A 6550-nucleotide genomic window follows, 5' to 3' on the forward strand; every position below is an offset into this window, starting at 1 on the left:
TTTTTCAATGCCTGCGCCCGCCTGGGGTGCTATATAAAGGGGTGTACTTCGCTACCTCATTCTCCCAAAAAGTTCAGCACGGGTTTATATCTGAAGACTGAGAAGGACGACTACTAAGACTGGAGAACCCGCCAGACTTTTCCCTTCAAGATATGGATCGTCCGCCGCCTATGGAGAAGTTCCTCCGGGACGCCTGCCGCTGCGACTTCCGAGCAGCGGAGGAGACTTTTCCCTTCAGCGATGGATCGTCCGCCGCCGACCACGAAGAAGTTCCTCCGGGACACCTGCCGCTGCGATTTCCTAGCAGCGGAGGACAAGCACGACTTCTGCCACGTCTGCCTCGGCCCCGAACATGCCGAGGCGGCGTTGGTCGCCTCCCCCAGCTGCCTCCCCTTCCACCTCCTTTCCGTCGCTGAAAGGCGAAAGGGGATGGCCTGGATCAAGGAGAGCGTTTTCCCCTGGCGGGCGCTATCTCGGGGATGCTATCCGACTCGAATAGCTCTGCTGATGATGCGTCCGGACAGGCCCCAGAGCGGCGTTCTGGGCAGGCACCTCCCCAAGTAGGGATGGTCCCGCCCGCTCAGCCGGCCCTGACACCACGCCGCCCTCACCCAGCTGAGTGGTCGGTGCCGGTGTCAGAATCAGAAAGCTCTGATGAGCTCGGTGCGCAGGCGGCGGCGAATAACATCGCCGTGTTTAACGCCGCCATTGCGAAGATCACCACAGACCGACCCAACGGTCTGTCTGCAGCGGAGGCGGAGTTTCTGAGCAAACTCAGTGCCGCGACGACACGAGGCGTTATTACATCAAAAACCCCTCCATGTCTATCAAGACCTGGCCCAGCTCATGAGCGTGCGGCCGGTTCTTTGATTATCAGGCATAATAAACCTGCGTCAATAAAGAGCATTGTTACACATAACAAACACTCTTTACAGACGGTAAGTCAGACGGTAAATCCCTAAGGAGGATTTCCCATGGTATCTACCGGAGCGGAGACCCACCTGCCTTGTCAGAGTGTGGTCGAATCGCTACCGGTTAGAAACGAAGCGGAGACTAGCCCAGCTTACCGGCGTGTGGCCAGCTCTCTGCCTAGCGGACTTACCCCTATCACGACACGAGGCGGTATTTACATCAAAAACCCCTCCATGTCTATTCAAGACCTGGCCCAGCTCATGAGCGTGCGGCCGGTGCTTTAATTATCAGGCATAATAAACCTGCGTCAATAAAGAGCATTGTTTCACATAACAAACACTCTTTACAGACGGTAAGTCAGACGGTAAATCCCTAAGGAGGATTTTCCATGGTATCTACCGGAGCGGAGACCCACCTGCCTTGTCAGAGTGTGGTCGAATCGCTACCAGTTAGAAACGAAGCGGAGACTAGCCCAGCTTACCGGCGTGTGGCCAGCTCTCTGCCTAGCGGACTTACCCCTCACGACACGAGGCGGTATTTACATCAAAAACCCCTCCATGTCTATTCAAGACCTGGCCCAGCTCATGAGCGTGCGGCCGGTTCTTTGATTATCAGGCATAATAAACCTGCGTCAATAAAGAGCATTGTTACACATAACAAACACTCTTTACAGACGGTAAGTCAGACGGTAAATCCCTAAGGAGGATTTTCCATGGTATCTACCGGAGCGGAGACCCACCTGCCTTGTCAGAGTGTGGTCGAATCGCTACCAGTTAGAAACGAAGCGGAGACTAGCCCAGCTTACCGGCGTGTGGCCAGCTCTCTGCCTAGCGGACTTACCCCTATCACGACACGAGGCGTTATTTACATCAAAAACCCCTCCATGTCTATCAAGACCTGGCCCAGCTCATGAGCGTGCGGCCGGTTCTTTGATTATCAGGCATAATAAACCTGCGTCAATAAAGAGCATTGTTACACATAACAAACACTCTTTAAAGACGGCAGCCCATCCCTTTTCGAAATGACCCCACCTTGGGCTGTGCCATCTCCTCGGTGGGCAGCGGCGGCTGGGGTCATACAGAAATTCAAGCTTTTTCTGTCGACTGCACCACAACAGACGGCCCAGCCGCTGTCGTTGCTTTATGCAGAATGACTAGAAGGGACAGGTATTCTGTCGGGCTGGCTTGACAGGACATTGAGGAGGGGATATGCACTACAGTTCATTCAGCCTCCTCCGCCCTTCAGGGGCGTGAGAGAGACTGTTTTTTGTCCTGCCCGATAAAGACACGTGCGCTCCGGGAGGAGATTACGAATCTCCTAACAAAGGGCGCAGTGACATTGGTTCCGAGGGACCAGTGGGACATGAGATGGTACTCCCCGTATTTCCTTGTCCCAAAGAATTCGGGAGACATGAGACCCATACTAGATTTCAGGGTCCTCAACGAGAGAGTGGCGAAACGCCCCTTTCGTAGATACCTGAGGGTCGCGTATTTCGTGTGCCAATCACAGAGTGGCACAGGAAATTCCTACGTTTTGTTTTCCAAGGGAAGGTTTACGAGTACACGCGCCTGCCCTTCGGGTACGCGCTTGCTCCTCGTTTTTTCTCCAAATGCGTGCAGACAGCACTCGAACCACTGAGGCGTAACGAGATACGCATAATATGCGGATCTCGACGACCTACTGGTCTTGGCCCAATGCCCAAATCGAGCCATTCGGGACGCAACCTCACTGGTGCAGCGCCTCACTCAGCTGGGGTTAGCTGTAAACTGGACAGAGAGTGCTCCGTGGCCGGCTCAACAGTTTTCCTATCTAGGCATTCAGTTGGATACTGCCGAGATGAGGGCCAGTTTATCGGCACCACGGAGAGCGACACTGACGTCAGCTCCCTGGGTGTGTCGAGTGACAAATACAATCACCGCTCTGTCAAGGATGTCCTTACTAGGACTGAGGTCTGCAGCCCATGTAGTGGTCCCCTTAGGCCTGTTACACATGCGCAGACTGCAGAGGCGGTTCGCACGACTGCGACGGGTTCCAGTGAGAACGCCGTCGCAAGTTGATTGTAATACAGAGATCGGTCAAAACCGACCTGAGCTACTGGAGAGACCCGCGCGTCATCGCGCGCGGAGTCGCCTGAGTTCGCTGAAAGCTCTCCACATTCCAGGTCTGCTCAACGAAGGAGCAGATCTGTTATCACGGGGAGGCCCGAGGGACGACGACTGGAGGTTAGCACCCTCCATTGTGTCGCTGATTTGGGCACGGTTCGGGCAAGCAGAAGTGGTTCTGTTTGCGTCACGGACGAATGCGCAGTGTCGCCTTTGGTTCTTCCTGCGCGAACAGGACAACCCGCCATTGGGAGTCGATACATTCGCACACCACCCATGGCCGAGGGTCCTGTTATACGCGTTCCCACCCCTGACATCTATCCTCCCACTGTTGGCACGAGTGAGGTCAGAGAGGCTAGAGTTAATTCTTGTAGCCCCGGACCGTCCCGGAGCCCCGTGGTTTCCGGAACTGATGGAGATGTTGGTAGAGGGCCCATGGCCCATACCTCATCGACAAGATGCACTCTCTCAAGCCAGAGGCTTGGTGAGGGGGCCGCCTATGATGGGGGGGCCCCCTCATGGCCTGGTTACTGAGAGGGATTTGTTAGAACGCAGGGGTCTGACAGACGCGGTCATTCAGACCATTCAGAGTGCGCGCGCGCAATCCACTGCAAAGGGATATGCGGCGCGCTGGCGAGTGTTTACACAGTGTGAGGGACAGGACGTTGACCCAGTCTGCTGTCGGGTCGAAACGTTCTTGTGCTTCTTACAGTCGCTGTTTGACAAGGGATTGGCGGCGAGAACTATTAAAGTTTACGCGGCTGCCATCTCAGCTTGTCATGAGGGTTTTGCGACAACGACACTGTTCAGTCATTCGCTGGTTAAGCGTTTTTTGACTGGAGTGTGTAGGCTTAGACGCCCTCATAGGACTCTAATGCCAAAATGGGACCTGTCGATTGTGCTAGAGGCGCTGTGCGTGCCCCATTCAAACCCATTGACACTGTGTCGTTGCGTTTATTGTCTCTCAAGACGAGTCAGCTCCTCGCCTTGACTACGGCTAAGCGAGTGAGTGATTTATGTGCTCTCTCGACACGGGCAGATTGTTTGATCATATCTGATGACAAAACAAAAGCTGTGTTACGCCCTAACCCGGTTTTTATCCCTAAGGTTAATCGTGGGTTTAGGGTTCAGAGCTGTGCTCTGAGCGCCTTTTTTCCTCCTCCTCACGACGGAGAGAGGGAGAGGCGTTTACATTGTCTATGTCCGGTGCGCGCGTTGGCACAATATGTGAAGCGCACGGCAGGACTGAGATCTTCTCCCCAGCTTCTGATCTGCTACGGCGGACAGAAAGCCGGGGCACCACTCTCGAAGCAGAGGCTGTCCCATTGGATTTGCGAGGCTATTAGCCTCGCATACGAATCGAAGGGGCAGCCCGTGCCGACTGGCATTCGGGCTCATTCCACCAGGGGCATGGCCACATCAGTGGCCATTCTCAGGGGAGTGGGAGTGGAGGAGATATGTGAGGCGGCGTCTTGGTCGTCGCCATCACTTTTTGTACGGTATTACTTGAAGGATATTCTTCCTCATCCTTTTCTCATTCTGTCCTCAGTTTTGCTGATGACTGATGTAGTGGGAAGGCACTTGGATTACCCTGGTCATGGGGATTCTATTCAAGTGTTGTCAGGATGAATACGGATGTGCCTGGGGAGGGGACCCTCCTCCAGGACATGTTCCGTTAGATCAACAACCCTACGTGCTCACGTAAGGGTTAGATCAGTGATATTTCTTCCGCATCCTTTTCTCATTCTGTCCTCAGTTTTGCTGATGACTGATGTAGTGGGGAAAGCACTTGGATCACCCTGGTTGGGGATTCTATTCAAGTGCTGTCAGGATGATTACGGATGTGCCTGGGGAGGGGACCCTCCTCCAGGACATGTTCCGTTAGATCTACAACCCTACGTGCTCACGTAGGGGTTAGGTCAGTGATATTCTTCCTCAATCCTTTCTCATTCTGTCCTCAGTTTTGCTGATGACTGATGTTGTGGGAAGGGCACTTGGATTACCCTGGTCATGGGGATTCTATTCAAGTGCTGTCAGGATGAATACGGATGTGCCTGGGGAGGGGACCCTCCTCCAGGACATGTCTGTTAGATCAACAACCCAACGTAAGGGTTAGGTAAGTGATATTTCTTCCTCATCCTTTTCTCACTCTGTCCTCAGTTTGCTGAGGACTGATGTAGTGGGGATGGCACTTGGATTACCCTGGTTGGGGATGCTATTCAAGTGCTGTCAGGATGATTACGGATGTGCCTGGGGAGGGGACCCTCCTCCAGGACATGTTCCGTTAGATCTACAACCCTGCGTGCTCACGTAAGGGCTAGATCAGTGGAGCAGACTCGTGTGGGTTGGGCCAACTTTTTAAGGTTGTCTTGAACCAACATCAGTGGTCAGCTCCGGGTGCCGCTGAGATTGTTTTACGGATTAATAGTCTCAGTGGGGGTACATTTGGCCTCGTTCGCTCCGCCTAAACCAATAGGAGCAGAGCTCCCCTATGGGGCGGAGCTCCACGATATAGAACGATAGTTATGGAGATAGACTCCAGTTCTATGAGTGGAGCGGAGCCCCATAGGGCTGCTGGCCCACTTCGACTCGTTCAAACCCGGCTGTTTTTGTATGTTTGGGAGAATGAGGTAGCGAAGTACACCCCTTTATATAGCACCCCAGGCGGGCGCAGGCATTGAAAAATTCAGTCATTGGCTACTTTAGGTAGCGGGTAAACCAATAGGAGCAGAGCTCCCCTATGGGGCTCCGCTCCACTCATAGAACTGGAGTCTATCTCCATAACTATCGTTACTCCTACAACCACAGTTACACCTACAACCACAGTTACACCTACAACCACAGTTACACCGACAACCACAGTTACAACCACAGTTACACCTACAACCACAGTTACACCTACAACCACAGTTACACCTACAACCACAGTTACAACCACAGTTACACCTACAACCACAGTTACAACCACAGTTACACCTACAACCACAGTTACAACCACAGTTACACCTACAACCACAGTTACACCTACAACCACAGTTACACCTACAACCACAGTTACAACCACAGTTACACCTACAACCACAGTTACACCTACAACCACAGTTACAACCACAGTTACACCTACAACCACAGTTACACCTACAACCACAGTTACAACCACAGTTACAACCACAGTTACACCTACAACCACAGTTACACCTACAACCACAGTTACACCTACAACCACAGTTACAACCACAGTTACACCTACAACCACAGTTACAACCACAGTTACACCTACAACCACAGTTACACCTACAACCACAGTTACACCTACAACCACAGTTACTCCTACAACCACAGTTACAACCACAGTTACACCTACAACCACAGTTACACCTACAACCACAGTTACACCTACAACCACAGTTACACCTACAACCACAGTTACAACCACAGTTACACCTACAACCACAGTTACACCTACAACCACAGTTACTCCTACAACCACAGTTACACCTACAACCACAGTTACACCTACAACCACAGTTACTCCT

The 6550-nt window shown here is 52.6% G+C and overlaps 1 protein-coding gene across 1 annotated transcript in view; it reads right to left on the reverse strand.

Annotated features, from left to right (window-relative positions):
- LOC308167956 (kinesin-like protein KIF22) overlaps positions 1-6550 on the reverse strand; it is a gene marked incomplete at both ends in the record, with an annotated part of 99922 nt that overhangs the window by 60480 nt on the left and 32892 nt on the right. The gene's annotated exons all lie outside the window — the stretch shown is intronic.

This window comes from Nansenia antarctica (assembly GCF_963989245.1).
Source record: "Nansenia antarctica genome assembly, chromosome: 11".
Lineage (NCBI taxonomy): Eukaryota > Metazoa > Chordata > Actinopteri > Argentiniformes > Microstomatidae > Nansenia > Nansenia antarctica.